The sequence below is a fragment of the Geotrypetes seraphini genome, chromosome 3, assembly GCF_902459505.1.
Source record: "Geotrypetes seraphini chromosome 3, aGeoSer1.1, whole genome shotgun sequence".
Lineage (NCBI taxonomy): Eukaryota > Metazoa > Chordata > Amphibia > Gymnophiona > Dermophiidae > Geotrypetes > Geotrypetes seraphini.
The window spans coordinates 316,506,095-316,523,749 of NC_047086.1; the positions used below are offsets into that span (position 1 = coordinate 316,506,095).

Genomic DNA, 17,655 nt, shown 5'->3' on the forward strand with positions numbered 1-17,655 from the left:
AGGGGGGTTTACATCCAGAATGTGTCTATGTGTACGGTATGTGCACAGTACAGTGCTATGTGTATAGAATCAGCACTGCCCTCGTGTGTGTATGTGTGTGCAGTCTGTGTATAATATATGTGCATACAGACTGCATATAGTCATTCTCGTGAGTATATAGTTTGGGGTCATGTTTGTATTGTCTGGTATGTACAGCACATGCACACTACAGATCTGTGTGTTCCTATATGGTACATGCATGTGTGTGTACTGACCCATGTATATAATGTGTTAAGTGTAGAAAAGATACATCAGTGCTATACCAAAGGTCTTCAGTGAGCAGGGGACAATGTTTACATTTGTTCTGGCACCCCCCAACACACACATTCACACATATGTATCAACTCTGACACACACACACACACACCCTGCCTGCCTCCCACCCAAATGGTCTAATAATCCCAGTTTGACAGCAGTAGAGTCAGCTGGCAGTGTAGTGAGTCTAGTGCTTCTCTGACCTGCTCTTCCTGTTGCTGGTGCCTAGTTCACAGTTCCCATGTGATTACAATATGTCAGATTTGAAATGTGTATCCTGCCAGAGCTGGTGTAAGACCGTGAACGTGAGCTAGGATTTAACAGAGAGGAAAAATCTTTTGTTTGTTTATTTTGTTTACACCACAGCGCCAGTGTGGGTAGGAGAGGACAAAGGGGGTGAAGAGGCTATAAAATAAACCCACCAGGATGTTTGAAAAAAACACCCAATTGGGCAGGAAAATCAAATCGAATCGAAAAACCAATTCAATAGGCTGAATCGAATCGAATCAAAATTTTTTTCCTGAATCGGGCAGCACTACTGTCTAATCAGCCAATCAGGATGCATGTTTTTAGAAAAGAAACCTACTGAAGGCATGCAGCCTACATTGTAGGCATTTTCGCAGGTCTAGGAAAATGCATAGGGACACCTTGCCGCGATTAACTGAGTGGCAATGCGATTCTCTAACCAGTGCCAGTTAGAGAATCGGGTGGTTAGGCAGGGTTAGGCATCTATCCCTTAGGGCAGACGCGATTCTGTATAGGACACTGGTGTGCGATTCTCAGCCGCTTCTTAGGCGGCTGCAGAAACCGGCGTACTACACAGAATTTTCTCCTAAGTGTTCATACTTGTACTAAATTGATATAAAAGACCTATTCAAGGAACAGAGTCCGGGTTTGGTAATATTTAGGCTACAAGTCCAAAGCGTTAAACTGTTTGACTATCATTCAAGGTATTGAGAGGTCAAGACACATTCCTATCATTTAAAAAAAATCCCTAGAGAAAAAAGCAGTGTGTGTTCGGAACCTCTGGAAAGATATCAGAACAGACTGTTTAGGAGTTAAAGATATTCTATACTCTCCGATACATGTATAGCAGTGGTCTCAAACTCGCGGCCCAGGAGAAACATGTGGCCCACCAGGTACTATTTTGAGGCCCTCGGTATGTTTATCATAATCACAAAAGTAAAATAAAACAGTTTCTTGATCATATGTCTCTTTAACTATAAATTACAACATTATTATTATTATTAAGACTTAGACATAAGGAAAGATTTATAAACTATAAAGAGTTTATCTCATGCAAAATTGTCATTTTTTAATAAGACTAACTATTTTTTCTGAGGCCCTCCAGTACCTACAAATCCAAAATGTGGCCCTGCAAAGGGTTTGAGTTTGAGACCACTGATGTATAGGTCTCTAGTCTGATCCATTAGTGTGCAACAAATGGCAAACTGACCCTCATATATGTGCATCTTTTAATAACCTCTTGAGCTCTTCATCCTGAATAAATTTTCTCTGGTCTATATACAAATGGCCACTGCTATGAGCATGCAAGTCCCACCGTTTCATATGATAGGACATACTGGGGGGGGGGGGGGGTTTCCAGTGCCATGAAAAAACCTGGAAGATAGCAAGTGAGACCCTGGTTTTCTTTCACTTTTTCTCATGACGCTGGAATCAGACAAACTAAAGCTGCTTGAAATAAGAGCTATCTATAAACACGCTGTGCCTCATTCACCCAGGGGGCCTGTTGCCCCTGTTGCTGTTGCAACCAAGAGCTGAAAGCTGTTCACAGAAATCTGAATCAGATGTGAAAGTGCCACACCAATTCCTACAGCTCTCCAACTCTCCAAGGACACTGAGAACAGTACCATAGACTCCTACTTCTCTTATTACTCTCTAGTGGAGTGCAAAGGTACAGACTCCCATTGCTCGTCCCCCTCTGGTTCCAGATCTACCCTTGCTGATTTAGCTTATTCAGCTGCCGCTACCATTAAACCCAGAAATTCAATGCCAGGTAGTGGCATAGTAAGGGTGAGAAGCGCCCGGGGGGGGGGGCCCTCCCCTGCCCTCTTCCCTTCCCCATACCTTTTTAACTTCTCTGACACAAGCAGCGTGTCCATGTCTGTGTCAGCTTGCCCTTCAACGTCACTACCTAGGCGCGGATCCCAGAAGCGACGTCAGAGAGAGCGCCAATGCCGAAGTGGACAACAGCCTCACGCCAAGGAAGTAAAAAAAAGGTACAGGGACGGCAAGGGGCGAGCGCAGCGAGGAGGGGAGAAGGAGGAGTGTTGCACCCTCAGCAAAACAGCGCTCACGGTGGGCCGCCACCCCCCTTCCTCTTACAACGCCACTGATGCCAGGTCTTGGAGAGAGAGACTGAAAGAAAAAACAGGCAACATGTAAAAGCTGAAACATGGGACATAGCATACAGATAAGATGGGGAAAGAATAAGTTTCAACAACATACAAGTATAGAGCAACACTATGTGAGATACCCATCTATACCCCATAATTGGCCTACATGAACACAGGCAGGGAAACTTTATTTATATATTTGATATCCTACCTGGCATACCATCTACTACAAGGCATTTAACAATTTGCATAAGTACAGCTGTTCTCCTCTAGTTCTTGGGACCCTTTCTTATAGACCAGTGTTTTTCAACACATGGTACATGTACCCTTGGGAATACGCGGGCCACTTGTTGGGAGTACATGGCCTGGATGCCACTGGGGATCCCTTCCTACCTGCCTGCTCCCTGCTGAAGCAGCTGCCGGGGATCCATCCCCTCCTGCCTGTCTGCCCGCCCACTGCACCACCCCCAAAGCTGACCCTGTTACTTTGTTGGAGCCAGACTGGCTCCCTCCTCCACCAGCACCACTCCATGCAGGGACGCAGGCAGCAACTCATACGCTGTGTAGCTAACCTGGAACCTTCTCTCGCATATCTACGATTACTCTCGCACAGTATTTTGTTTTGCATATTTGGCATTCCCTTACTTGTGGCTTATAGCAGTACCGGACCCCGGAAGAAGTTCTTTCGTGACCAAAACACGGCCCGTGTCGGGTCTATACCACAAACCTTTTACTGGGTATTTTTATTTTGGTTTCTTTGATCTGCACCTTGTTCAAATAAAGACTGCATCAAGATCATCAGTTCCACCATTCTTCTTCTTGTTTTGGCTTTGCTGTTTTTTGGTGTGTGGAACTCCTGTGATGGACTGTTTGTTTGTTATCCTATACAGTACTATTATGTTAAAATTGACATAGGAATAAAACAACTCATTCAGCACCTGCTGTGCTGGTAATCAAGGGATTAGATCTCCAAACAGATTAGTTTTACACATAATTGGATAGTAATGAATTTCACTCTTACGCCATGGTACATTTGTTTGATCGCTCAATATGGCATGCTTGTTTACTAGCTTTTGAATATTCTGCTTATCTGTGGTACAACCAAAACGGTTTACATATTACATTCTTCTAGCACTCGCCTTTGTACTTGCACTGTGCCCAAGAAAACTTTGTCTGGAGTTCAAAGGATGTGATAAGTGCAGGCAACATATCAAGGTGTGCTTGGCAACTCTTTTATATCTGGCCAGTGACACCCAAAACATTTGGGAATGTTTCTGAATCGTTCTGCCACATTTTCTTGGTTTCTGATTGCATCACTTGGTACTTGAAGATCTTGTTTTCTCTCCATATGCAGTATAGAACAGTTACTTAAGATGATAATTCTACAAAGAGCTAGCTAGATGTTTTAACTAATCAATCCTCTTTGATAGTACATTCTGAGCATGACCAGGACACAGTTGTAAATTGTAGAATATTATAATTTCCACAGATATGTCCCCAGTGGCGAGGGGTGCGGTCCGTCCCGGGTGCCATGTTGGTGGGGGTGCTGGCACTCTGCCCCCTCTGACTCTTCCCACTCCTCCCCTCGCCATGCTGCCGTGAGCAACAACTTGAACTATCCCACCGACTTCACTTCTGGGTGCCATGCATAGGAAGTGATGTTAGAGGGAGAGCTGCCGGGGTCACGGGGAGCACATTGAAGTTGTTACTTGCGGTGGTGAATAACCAGAGGTACAGGAGAAAGAAAGGGGAGGGGGTGAATGCACAGCAGGGGAAGGAGCAGGGGGGCGGAGACAAGGGTGCCTCTCACCCTCGCTACACCAGTGTATGTCCCCAAATTAGGTGCAAGCATTTATACCAGCTCTATGGTTGGCGAATGTACTCGTACACAAAAACATACACACAGGTTTGATTCAAGTTTCAAGTTTCAAGTTTTATTAATTTTAATATACCGACCATCAAATTAATATCTGGCCGGTTAACAATAAATTTAAAAGATAGGAAGACTAAAATAAAATAGGTGTATTAATAGTAAATTGTGAACATGAATAACATTACAAGACAAACTTGAAAGTGAGGGTGGAGGGGAGAGGAGGGGAAGAGTTACATATTTGAGAAGAAAAAGGGGATAGTGGGTTTAGGATAGAACATAGGGGGCGGGGTCGCTTTATCAAAGCGGTTTGTTGCTGGTAAGAAGAAGAAAAATAATGAGTCTAAACGTTAGCGAAAGCATCGCGGAATAGGAAAGTTTTTAGGCCTGTCTTAAATTTATCTGGTCGTTGTTCATCGCGGAGTTGCTGTGGTAGGGAGTTCCAGAGGGTTGGAGCAGTTACAGCGAAGTTTACTTTTCGTGTACAGTAGAAATCTTTTATGGAGGGGATGAAAAGAAGTTTTTGATCAGTTGATCTTAATGTGCGTGGGGAACATTGGGGAATGAGAAGTTTATCAAGGAATGAGGGCAGGTGAGAAAGTTTTATTTTGAAGGAGAGTAAGATGATTTTATAGGTGATACGATGGGAGATGGGGAGCCAATGTTCTTTTTTTAGAAGAGGAGTGATCAGTTATGCTAGTATTTTATAAAGGAAAGTAGGCACATATTCTTCTTTGTAGAACAGGCTCCAACTATTTTTAGAATTGTTTTCTTGTTGCTGACACTTCCATTAGGAATGCCATTCTCGTGTTTTTCTTTTTCACCTTTATGTCTAGCTTTCTTGGATCAAGCATTTGCCAGCTGCAATTAGAATGCTCTGGGTGGTCACCATCCTTTTACCGGTGTAATCCCAATATTTGTCTAGTATACAAATTGTGTAGTTACATTACATTACATTAGTGATTTCTATTCCGCCTGTGCCTTGCGGTTCTAAGTGGATTACAAAATTAGAAGAAATCTGGACATTTCCAGGAAGTTTACATATCAAGTACATATCAAGTTTACATATCAGGTAAGACTAGCAATACATTCAGGTTATAGAGGATTATTACATAACGTTGAGGGAATAAATATTCTGGTTACAGATGGAGGATGCTTGTTTAGGTTTCTGAATATAATTTTGGGGATATGGTTTGAAGAATTGGCTAGGAGATACTATAGGGGTGGTATTCATGAAGGAGTATGCGTGTGCGAGTAGGATGGAGGTTAGAATGATGGGAGGTGTTTTTTGAATAGAAGAGTCTTGATTTCTTTTCGGAACATTTTAATGTCTGTTGTTTTGGTCAGCAGTTTGGAGACGGTTGGGTCAATTTTCGCTGCCTATGTAGCCAGAAGGCTGTCGTAAAGTTTCTTGCGTCACGTATCATTGAGAGCTGGGTAGGTGAATAGGCTTTGAGTTTTCCTTATTCTGTGTGTGAGGTTGCGGTATAGGCGGTTGTTTAGGTAACTTGGTGCAGCTCCATGGATTACTTTAAATAGTAGACAGTAGAATTTGAATTGTGTTCTTGCTTTTGTAGTGTTTGCCAAGTTTCCATGCTACCTTATAAGTCTTTCTGTGTACAAGCAATCGGCGTTCAGGGCGCCCATTACGAAAATGACTTTCTAGGCCAGTGGTCTCCAACCTTTTCCATGTAAAGGACTGCAAAGTTGACATGAGAAAGCTACAAGGGCCACCAAAGGATTTGAGGCTTACATATGTAATTTTGAAATACTAATTTTGATTCTACATGCATCTTTTCATTCAGCAGTGCAATACCATGCAAGTAAGCACAAGTGATAAGGGTGCACCCGACACAGCCATTGCTGCCTGTCAGCCCACCTCAATGCAAAGTACTGCAGACATTTTCTCTAATTTTCAAATCTATCAAGCCAGTATTAAAATGGGAGCGTATGTTCACCAACAACTAGTAAACCAGTAATTCCACTTTGCTCAGATTATTGGGACCGAATTGAAGCAGATGCAGAATGAGGACTGTGGAAGTTGTGTGCTTATTGACATTTTGCAAATGGTGCCCTTACCTGCCAGCAGTTCCTGGCATTTTGTAGTTTACTATAGCATTTATAGTTTCTATGGTAACTGGAATGAGTGGTTCCAGGTGTTGAAGTACAATATTTTCCCCAACCCATTCCTATGGGAGTAGTTTAAGTGTGTGTTTCAGAGAGTCTGTAAATGAAACTGGAAGTGAATCGACATTTTGGCAGATGTTTTCAGATTTTTGCCATTACACTGTATTGATGCAGCAGCTCATGCATGTTCTATGTGGTTTGCCCACCCAATTTCAGAAGCTGCTAGTTGAGTGACTTTGCATATAAAAAAAAGCATACATAATCTAATGCCTATGGAAATGAAGCTATTAATGTATTTCACAGCTCATAGCACCAGAGGGGGATATTATTTTCTTCATTAGATGTTCATTTGCTTTCAGTCCACTACAGTTGAGCCATCTGAATGTCCTCTTCCATGAACAAATAACAAAACCATTTCTATTCAGCAGCTGGCCCTAGTAATTATTCATTTGGGCCTTCTTTCTGGCCTCAAAATGGATGAAAGAGCCCCATCTTCGTTCACACAGTGTACTGTCTCACTCTCAGGAATTTCACAGCCTCTGGGCATAACTCCATCCCATGCATTTTATCATTCAAATGAATACAGGTTTAGTTTGAATTGCAGCTTTCTGGTAAAACTATCTCCCAAAATATTTTTGCTCAATTAACTAGGGCAATAAAAAAAGCCGGCAGAAAGTGTAAAGTGCAACCTAGTAATGATAATTTGGTGATAAATATAATAAAATAATGCATGAACAATTTGTATCGCTTGTCTATGTTTAGTACAATTCAAAGTAATGGTGCTATTTGTCAAAAGTGAAAATAACTGAAGTTGAAAAATACATTAACATTTTTCTACAGTAATTCCCTCATATCTTGCTTTTTCTGTAGTATGGTCTTTTGAAAATTCAGATGGATGGGTGGATAGATGAACAAATGAAAGAATATAGTATGAACAAAAGGTACGCACCTAATTAGAACATGAAAAGAGATTTTGATCTCATCAAACAGTGACTTATGTGCACGTAATGTAATGTTAATCTTCAACACTCACAGTCCTTGTCTGCTCATTGCTTAACCCACTTGCTGAAAATTTGAATAAAAATAAGTTTGTAATAGGAGGCTGGTTGTTGGGGTTTAAGAATGGAAGTGGGAAAGAATTGGGATCATAGGACAGAGGCTAAAAGAAAAAAAATCACTTCTAAGAGAGAAAAAATTTGAACAAAAGTGCATACCTCAAATGTCTGCCAAGGAGGAGGAGAACTGGCCAACCCTCAAACATTCATAAGAACATAAGAATTGCCACTGCTGGGTCAGACCAGTGGTCCATCCTGCCCAGCAGTCCGTTCACGCGGTGGCCCTCTGGTCAAAGACCAGCGCCCTAACTGAGACTAGCCCTACCAGCGTACGTCCTTGTTCAGCAGGAACTTGTCTAACTTTGTCTTGAATCCATGGAGGGTGTTTGCCCCTACGACAGACTCCGGAAGAGCCTTCCAGTTTTCTACCACTCTGAGTGAAGAAGAACTTCCTTACGTTTGTACGGAATCTATCCCCTTTCAATTTTAGAGAGTGCCCTCTCGTTCTCCCTACCTTGGAGAGGGTGAACAACCTGTCCTTATCTACTAAGTCTATCCCCTTCAGTACCTTGAATGTTTCGATCATGTCCCCTCTCAATGTCCTCTGTTCGAGGGAGAAGAGGCCCAGTTTCTCTAATCTTTCGCTGTACGGTAGCTCCTCCAACCCCTTAACCATCTTAGTCACTCTTCTCTGGACTCTTTCGATGCCTAGGAAGGAAAGCTAAAGGAAAATACTGCAGAACCGATGTACAAGGTATAAAATTCTATTCTTTATTAAAGCAGATGCAATGTAGCTTTTCAATGTAGCTTTCCAAACCAACGGTCCAACATGGTTCGTGTTTCAGAAAACATTCCTTCGTCGGGGGTCCAGGATATGGCAGTGCATCAACGAAGAGAACCTAATTAAAACACCTGGCCTTAGAAGGACAATTGCAAAATCCTGTCAAGCTGCTGCTCGGGGATGCATTTGTTTGAAAAGCTACATTGCATCTGCTTTAATAAAGATTAGAATTTTCCTTTTGTTTTGTCACTTGACTCCCTTACTGCAGATTGGATGGATTTGTTTTTTTTTGTTGTGTTAGGAAGGAAAGCTACCATTTCTAGATACCAGTATGTGATCACCCTCTACCCGCACCCCCTAACCCCATCTCCCTCCTTGACAACTGTCCTTGTACAAGCCTCAAAATGCTTGCACTTGTCTTTGGTCATTCAACCACAAGCGACCTGATATTCAAAAGGGTTCCTATGCTTAGTGGAGGCTGCTAAAGATATCAAATTTCTAACCATGAATTTTCAGCATACTTCAAACCACTCCAGTCATGGTACATGGCCTTGTCATGCCATTGGGGCTTATGCACATATGTGAAGCTGAAACTATGCCATCGGTAGTTTCACTACCAGCAGGGCCTCCCCACTTGTTTTTCTTTTGTTTAATTTTACGTGGGGTTTCTGTTCCTTCTTTTTCTTCTATAGTGTTACTCCACAGCATCATTTTTTTTATTCATGCAGAATGACGGTATTTTAAATATAAAACATTCAGCAGTAATACACATTGTTTCCTTTTTTAGCTTTGGAAATCAGGGAAGCACGCACAAAAATAGAGCGATGCTAAATAGGTTTTCTTCCTCAGATAAAGAACACTGTGCTACTCATTAAAAAAATCTATCCTCCATTCCGCAGCAATAAGTGTTGCAATCTGTGACATTGTTAAGCCTGTCAAGGAAAGCCAGAGGTCTCTGAGCTTGGAAAGAGAGCACAATATAGATAATAGACTTTAATGGGGTTTTCCTAGTATGTGTCTATGAAAAAATGTTTAATGCATAGACCCCTAAAGGTTGCAAAAGCATAACAAAACAAAATCAATGATGAGTTTTTGTCCCCCTGCCTCCCTAGTACAAGTAACAATTGGAATTTTACCTGTATGGTGTTTTGTTTTGTTTTTTGCAAAATTATGAACTTGTTATTTCTCAGCTCCAATCTCATTCTTGATGCTATCCCTAGCTGTTTCATTTCTAGTAAGTTGCCTTTGTCTCATAAAAGGCAACCACTGTGTTATGACCATGCCCACCGCTTTCTGAAACTTCCCCACTCATAAGAAATCCTCCTGTTTAATGCATAGGTGTTTCTAGCACTAGTTTCTGATTGGATGGCATGGCTCTCCGCCACCGTTCTCTGAGGGCCAGTTCAAAGATGGACCCATGGACTCACAGTACACTCCATATATGCTATTCATAGGTCTAAGACATTTAATAATGGTTCTGTCACACCCTATATTACATCTGAAACTAGTGGCGTAGCGAGGGTAAGTAGTGCCCCTCCCCCGCCCTCTTCTCCATCCCTCATTCTTTCCTGACACCCCCTTTCCCTTCTCCCATACCTTTTTAATTTTAATTGTTCGCGTCGTATCGGCTATCCTCTGACATCACTTACTAGGCACAGGGCCCGGACATGACGCCAGAGAGAGGTGACACTGACGTGGGCAGCAAGTTCGTAATTCTGCTCACACATGAAAAACTGAAAAGGAAAGGAATGGGGCACATCCACGTGGCAGTGGGGGTTGGGGAGGAGGACGGGTGCCTGTGCCCTTTACAAAGACCGCGCCTGAGGTGGACCGCCCCCTCCCCCGGTACCCCTCTTACTACACCAGTGTCTGAACCATTGGTTCGCATGCAGGTTACTAATGATTCATGTTTGTTTTCTGATTGGTGAATTCATGTACATGTGATTTGCAGTGGCATACCTTACTTGCTTGCCACACAAAGCAGAGCACACTCCCTTCTCCAGGCACATCACCCCAACCTAAGAAGTAAGGGGTTACAGCAAACTGTTGCGGAGCCAGAGTGTATAGGTGCATGGCTGACTGCTCTGCCATTCCTCACCCCCTTTGATGTAAATTTTCTGTTCCAAGGCAGGAGATCAGCAGAACTAACAGCTGCACATCTGTATGCTGTGGCTTTGCAATTGTTCACTGCACCCCCTTGCTGCCTGTACCAGGGAGGATCGCACCTACCACCCCACCCTTGGTACTCTACTGGTGATTTGGTGTGTCCTTGTGACTGATACCAAGTTTTGTTTGGTCCCCAAGAAGCTGGTGCATGGAATGAATGTTATCCCTGAAGCAGAAGTACATTTGAAGCATGATATCCTGTTGGTCTGTTTCTGAGGAGAACTTTTTCTACAATTAAGACTGTTGCAGAAAAACTATTGCATAAAACATAGTAACATAGTAGATGATGGCAGATAAAGACCCAAATGGTCCATCCAGTCTGCCCAACCTTATTCAATTTAATTTAATTTTTTTTTCTTCTTCTTATTTCTGGGCAATAATCCAAAGCTCTACCCGGTACTGTGCTTAGGTTCCAACTGCTGAAGTCTCCATCAAAGCTCACTCCAGCCTATCTACACCCTCCTAGCCATTGGAGCCCTCCCCAGCCCATCCTCAACCAAAAAGCCATATACAGATACAGACCATGCAAGTCTGCCCAGTACTAGCTTTAGTCCTTCAATATTTACTATTATTTTCTGATTCTAGATCCTCTGTGTTGATCCAAAGCTTCTTTGAACTCTGTCACCATTTTCCTCTCCACCACCTCTCTCGGGAGCAGATTCCAGGCATCCAGCACTCTCTCCGTAAAGTAGAATTTCCTAACAACCTCAAATTATGTCCTCTGAATTTGCTATTTTCCTTTCTCTGGAAAAGATTTTGTTCTATGTTAATATCTTTCAAGTATTTGAACGTCGGAATCATATCTCCCCTGTCCCTCCTTTCTTCTAGGGTATACATATTCAGGGCTTCCAGTCTCTCCTCATACGTCTTCTGGCGCAAACCTCCTATCATTTTTGTCGCCCTCCTCTGGAGCGCTTCAAATCTTTTTACGTCTTTCGCCAGATATGGTCTCCAAAACTGAACACAATACTCCAAGTAGAGGCCTCACCAACGACCTGTACAGGGGCATCAACATCTTCTTCCTTCCACTGGCTACACCTCTCTTTATACAGCCCAGCATCCTTCTGGCAGCAGCCACCACCTTGTCAAACTGTTTTTTCACCTTTAGATCTTCAGACACTATCACCCCAAGGTCCCTTTCCCCGTCCGTGCATATCAGCCTCTCACCTCCCAGCATATACGGTTCCTTCCGATTATTAATCCCCAAATGCATTACTCTGCATTTCTTTGCATTGAATTTTAGTTGCCAGATATTAGATCATTCCTCTAACTTTTGCAGATCCTTTTTCATATCTTCCACACAAATTTTGGTATCATCCGTAAAAAGGCAAACTTTTCCTTCTAGCCCTTCAGCAATGTCGCTCACAAACATATTGAACAGGATCGGCTCCAGCACCGAACCCTAAGGGACTATGCTACTCACCTTTTCTTCCTTCGAGTGACTTCCATTAACCATCACCTTCTGGCGTCTGTCTGACAGCCAGTTTCTAATCCAGTTCACCACTTTGGGTTCTAACTTCAGCCCTTCAAATTTGTTCAAGAGCCTCCTATGAGGAACCATATCAAAGGCTTTGCTGAAATCTAAGTTAATTACATCTATCAAATGTCCTCAATCCAGTTCTCTGGTCACATCCTGTAGGCAGTCAGCCGGAACAGGTGCCTCTTCTCCTCCCCAGTGTATTGAGGCTCACCGTTTGCGATACAGGTTAGCATACATAATACACAGTTAACAGGTTACAATTTGCCATAGTTACAGTACAAGTTTTTTTTTTGATACAAGTTTTTATCCTAACTCGACTCATACTAGGAATCTAATACCAATGTATATAATATACAGTTTACAGGTACGATTTGCCATAGTTACAGTGCAGGAATCTGATCTGCGGGGCAGTCGATTCCAGTGGCTCGCTATGAAGTGGGGGTAGGAATGTCCACTTGACGGTTTGCGGTTGAAGGGCACAACCAGGGGGCGTTTTAAGGCATATTTCATCCTGGGAGTAGAGAGACTTGTTTGCCACATACTGAGGAAGCTTGCCATCATATCTTGCAAGGATTTGAACGCTAGCATCAGGACCTTGGAGACACAATATTAGAAGAACATTCATCCCCTTGAGAGGCATTCCCCTCCCTGTGAATAGTGGAATCCTCTTTTTCCTAATAGTTTCTTCCCTCTCCTCTAAGCTAAGTCTTAGCCAATCTAGAGTTGAAAGCTCTTCATGGACATGAAGAATATTAGAACCTTTCTACTGTACCTGTCAGCAAATGACGCTGTGAGGAGCTGTTTCACCAATATTCCTATCTCAAATATTCAGATAAAGTATGTTGGGTTGATATTCAAAGTGATTTAACCAGACCAGTTAAATTGCTTGTCCAAGACTAACTGGTCATATTCAGAGGAACTTAACAATATAGTGCCACTGAAAATATCTGGTTAACGCCTAACGCAAATGTCTATTTGGGGGGGGGGGTTTCCATTGGAAGAGTCAGGACTTAACCTGCCAAGGTAACTGCACACATGGGACTGACTTTTATGCAGTCCAATCTTTATGCAGTTCACCATGGCTGGTTAAAGTGTTGAATATCACACTTAACTGACTCTGGTTTAGCTGGCTCTGTAAACTTGGAAATTCAGTGCCTGGACATTGAATTTTTTTTGGCATAATCCATCAAAATGATCCCTGTTTTGCATCAGTGTAGGCGTAGTGGTTAAAGCTACGGCCTCAGCACCCCGAGGTTGTGGGATCAAACCTCATGCTGCACCCTGTGACTCTGGGCAAGTCACTTAATCCTTCACTGCCCCAACATTAGACAGATTGTGAGTCTACTGGGAGTGAGGAGGAAAATGCTTTAAGTACCTACATGTAACCCTTCTTAGTACAAAAAGGCAGTAAACAAGTCCTAATTTCTTTCCTCCCTCCCTTTTTCCCTTCCCCAAATTCTTAACTGACTATTCAATTAATGCATGATATTCAACTATAGTGCAGTTGGAAATTGCCAATTTGAATTGTCTCCTTAAAATTTTAATTTGCTGCTGAAACAATTTTTTTTTAAAAACCCAATTTGTTCAATGAATAGCAAATGGCATTTTGTGTTTTATTATGCAGTAAGGGATAAGCTGCCCTCACGTCACGCTATAAAAAACAGAAATAAATCACTATTCAGCCAAGCTTTTGGCACATTACCGGATTACAGTACAAACTTGGCAGGAGGATGTAGAATGACAAGGCTGGACTCAAAGCTCTTTCATGGCATTAGGAAGGGATTTTTTAAAAGTACATGAGCTATTGTAACTCATTTTGTGATTTCTGATGGTTGTCTAGAGCTGAAATCAGGAGTATAAGGACACATGGAAGTGCTTCTTTTTTCCATGTTTTTAAAAGTTATGCTTTAGTAAGACCATATCACATTTTGCATAGCTCTTATAGAGAGCAATTTTTACATCTGACATCAAGATAGAGAAAATGATAATGGATAAAGTTTAAAACAATGAGAAAAAAAAAGGAATGGGAAAAATGAAAATTCTTGCTGTTGAAACTTATAGGCAACTGTTGGAAAGACACGAGGGGGGGTGCTGAAAAGTTCTCAGCCAACTTCCTAAATTCCAGGGCTGTGGAGTCGGAGTTGGAGTCGAGGAGTCGGAGTCGGAGGAAATTTTGGGTACCTGGAGTTGGAGTCAGAAGTACAAAAAACTGAGGAGTCGGAGTCGGAACATTTATCCACCGACTCCACAGCCCTGCTTAGCTGAAAAAAGTGTTATCTTATTTTCTTAAGTGCCTCTGTTTGTTTGCTTTTTGGACACCCCTGCACAACGAACAAAAGATTTCAATGTGTTGTCCATGAAAACACCTAGATTCATTTTCTGGGTAGTGGCTGCTAATGTTGAACCTCATGTAGCTATGATTTGCGTTATTTTTTTTCCCTACATGCATCACTTTGCACTCGTCCATATTAAATTTCAGCAGCCATTTCGATGCCCATTCTTCTAGTCTCCCAAGCTCCCCCTGCAGATCTTCAAAGTCCACACTTCATTTCACAACTTTGAAAACTTTTGCGTAACCCAAAATAGATGCACCTAACATTTAGACATCTGTACTTACAGCAAATGATTACAACTACTGTATATGCACTTAAGTGATGCCCCTGCCTATGGGGGGTGTCGGTGGGAGGGGGAACTCTTCATTCTGTTGCTCTCCCTGCCAATTAATCAGCTGAGCCGGCAGGACTTGGGGAGATCTGCGGCTGTTGATTGGGTCAGGGAGAACAGCTTTGATAGGCGGGAGGAGCTGTGCTTAACGATTGCTCTTTTGAACAATCACTAGGCACAGTTCCTCCCGCTCTGCATATAATTTGCATGCTATTATGCTGAGAATCGGCCATATAATAAAAGTTGCTCCCACTACGGTCACTACATTGACTAACCAAATTTTACCGGTGAGTTATGAGAATCTTCCTCTCCATCAGTTATCATCCATTGACGAATTCCCATCCCCCCCAAGTGTTAGCACCTAATTAACAGAACTGCTCTTCTAATATACTTTTTATAATTTATTATCTTAAAAGTATATTTCCCATAATCTCAAAGAGTTCAGTTCAAGCATTTCTTTTGGTACTTATGCACCACACAGTGAAAATTTGCCCAAGAAAAAGAAGTTATACAATCAAATTGCTCAGTTTGAACCTTTGTGGTATGACAAACTTCTTTCTGTGGTTAGCATTTGTTGACTGCAAAATTATGAACATCTCATGTATTACTACTACCTGCTCTGCCCTAACTTCACTTGAATACTAATTCATCCATATAGGATACTATAGAAGTTCTTCAGACTTAGCCATGCAGTCCTCACAAGTGAGTATATGAATACTGGTAAACATGCCGTATGGTAAATATGAGGGCTCTTCAAAAAGTTTCCGTACTTTTTTATTTTTGCGGGAAATAGTCGGTTGGGAATCGGGTTGGGAATGGTGGTAAGAGGGCGTGTTGTACAATGTCATGTGGAACAGTCAGTCGCAAAAACAGGGTGATTATGTGGAAAAGTGATGTAATTTGCTTTCGAGATATTTAATAAATAGTGTTTAAAAAAATAAAAGTGAGGAAACGTTTTGAAGATTCCCCGTATATCATCCACAAACTATTCATTTGCACATTCTTAAAACATTATTAATTTATAAGTTCCCGTGTATCTAATAGTCAGCATTGGTTTGTTTTAGGGCATTTTGAAGTATTTCACTTAAAAAATTAACCCCCTCTTTTACAAAACTGTGATAGCAGTTTCTTGCGCGGGGAGCTGAATGGCCTGTGCTGCTCCCGACGCTCATAGGAACTCAATAAGCGTCGGAAGCAGCACGGGCTATTCAGCGCGGCTCCCCGCGCTAGAAACTGCTATCGCAGATTCGTAAAAGGAGGCCTAAGATTTGAATATGTTAAAAGGAATGTTGAAAAAAAAAACAGAGAGATAAGTTTTCAAAACTCTATGAACAGTGACAATAACTAGCTAAGGTGTCATTTTACTAAGCTGGGTTAAGCACTAACATGCCCCTAACGCAACAAAAACGGCCTAATGTGGAATGCAGTAAATATTTGGGGGGGGAAATTATTTTAGGGGGTATGGCTGAGGTAAGGAGTGGGCATTCTTGTGCTAACCAGTTAGGTCTGAATTCTATATATAGCACCTGCAAAAATCAGAGTCCCCAAAAACCTGCGTCAGTGTTATTTTATAAACAGCACCCAAAGTTAAACTCGGTTTATAGAATAGTGCAGTGTTCTTCAACCACCGGTCCATGGACCAGTGCCGGTCCACAGAAATTTCCTGCCAGTCCACATGCACATGCATCAGGCCCAAAGCAGTGTTCTTCAACCGCCGGTCCACAGTGCGATCGATGCGGCGTTATCTTCGAGCCAGCTCCCTCTTCCTAACTGATTCAGTGCACAAAGCTACGGGCAGTGGCTCCTATGGGCATCCTGCGTCTGAACCGGAAGCCTTCTCTCTGACGTTGCAACGTCAGAGGGAAGGCTTCCAGATGAGGCACGGGACGTGCAAGGTGCAATTAGTACTATTATGGGGGTGGGGTCTGGGGTGGACATTGGGTACAGATGGGTACAAATGGTCATTAATGAAAAAATAGAGAGAGAAAGAAAGTCGGGGTTTTTATGGCGGTGGTGAATACAGCCTTAGCGTGCAAGAATGACCCACATAAAGGTAAGCTACAGCCATTTGCTACATCACTTTAGAAAAAGGACTGCTAAATTATACAGTCAATTTAGTTCGATTTTCAGCCTAAGCTAACTGGATAGTTTTTTGGCTAAAAATGTACCTGTAAGAGCTAATTGAATCAAAGCTGTTCCTGCATGTAAAGCGTAGTGGCATAATGACAGCTTGCTCTTGTACCTTGAAAGGAAATTGGCATTTCAGTTCATCAGACTTGAGCTTGTGAAAAAAAGGACATGTGGAGATGGATGTGCTCCCTTCTCCAGAGTGAAAGAAAAAAGTTAAACCGTTTTCCAAATGACTGACAGAACACTGTTTCAAAGATTATGATATGGTCAGAATAACATACAGTGTACTTACCTGCCCCCTGGATTTTGTCACAATGTACAAAAAAGAGCAGAAAAGCAGCATTCAGAATGAGAAGAAATCCCAAAGGGTCGTACTCCTTTTCTGTCCAGCACAAAATGAAATCAATCATGGGAGAATAACTACTGCACTTTAAAAACTTGCTTTTTTTGTTTCCGTGTGCACCATACCATGCAGGTAGCACTAAAATACCCCCATTATAACAAAAGAAAAATGCGCAAAATAGGGGAAAAAACCCCCAAAAAACAAATATGAGACAAAATTTCTCTCCTCGCATCCTTACTAAATTTTCAAAAATCTGGTCTGTGTTCTTTTAAAATTATTTGTGTTAAATTAAAACTGTGCTATCAAGATATTTACTGTCACATTATGCATTAGGGCCAAGTCTAACCAACATTATACAACTATCTATCCACAGTGCAGACCTCATTCA

The 17,655-nt window shown here is 42.1% G+C and overlaps 1 protein-coding gene across 9 annotated transcripts in view; it reads right to left on the reverse strand.

The window, feature by feature from the left end:
- Window positions 1–17,655, reverse strand: part of PLCB1 (phospholipase C beta 1) — a 1,208,816-nt gene that overhangs the window by 984,841 nt on the left and 206,320 nt on the right. The window contains exon 1 of one of the 9 annotated variants that reach the window (XM_033937387.1): window positions 2,383–2,433. The exons of the other annotated variants lie outside the window; for them this stretch is intronic. The gene's annotated coding sequence lies outside the window, so the exon portion shown is untranslated. Of the gene's footprint in view, window positions 1–2,382; window positions 2,434–17,655 lie in introns of those variants that run through there. 9 annotated transcript variants of the gene reach the window in all.